Raw genomic sequence first — 990 nt, 5'->3', positions numbered from 1 at the left:
CAATTTGCATTCTCTGATGTGTTTACATAGATCGAAGTGCTTGGTCTGATGAGTTTACTTTGATCAATGTGCTTGGTCTGACCAGTTTACTTTGATCGATGTGCTTGGTCTGATGAGTTTACTTAGATTGAACATCTTCGTGTGATGAGTTAACTTAGTCCAATGAGCTTTTTCTGATGAGTTTACTTACATCGATCATCATGGTCTGATGAGTTTACTTAGATCGATGATCTTGGTCTGATGAGTTTACTTTGATCTATGAGCTCGGTCTGATGTGTTTACTTCGATCGATGAGCTCGGTCTGATGAGTTAACTTAGATCGATGAGCTCAGTCTGATGAGTATACTTAGATCGATGAGCTCTGTCCGAAAAGTTTATTTAGGTCGATGATCTTGGTCTGATGAGTTTACTTTGATCTATGAGCTCGGTCTGATGTGTTTACTTCGATCGATGAGCTCGGTCTGATGAGTTAACTTAGATCGATGAGCTCAGTCTGATGAGTTTTCTTATATCATTGAGCTCGGCATGATGAGTTTGCTTAGATCGATGAGCTCAGTCTGATGAGTATACTTAGATCGATGAGCTCTGTCCGAAAAGTTTATTTAGGTCGACGTGCTTGGTCTGATGAGTTTACTTTGATAGATGAGCTCGGTCTGATGAGTTGACTAAGATCGAAGAGCTCGGTCTGATGAGTTTACTTAGATCCATTAGCTTTCTCTGATGAGTTTACTGAGATCGATGTGCTTGGTCAAATTGGCAAACTTTGATAGATGAGCTCGGTCTGATGAGTTGACTAAGATCGAAGAGCTCGGTCTGATGAGTTTACTTAGATCGATGAGCTTGGTGTGATGACTTTATTTAGATCGAAGGGCTTGGTCTGATGAGTTTACATAGATCAATTTGCTTTCTCTGATGAGTTTATTTAGATTGAAGAGCTTGGTCTGATGAGTTTACTTTGATCGATGAGCTTTGTCTGATGAGTTTACTTTG

This window comes from Galeopterus variegatus, unplaced genomic scaffold (genome assembly GCF_000696425.1).
Source record: "Galeopterus variegatus unplaced genomic scaffold, G_variegatus-3.0.2 Scaffold16083, whole genome shotgun sequence".
NCBI classification, from domain to species: Eukaryota; Metazoa; Chordata; class Mammalia; order Dermoptera; family Cynocephalidae; genus Galeopterus; species Galeopterus variegatus.
Note: the sequence above shows the minus strand (reverse complement) of the source record.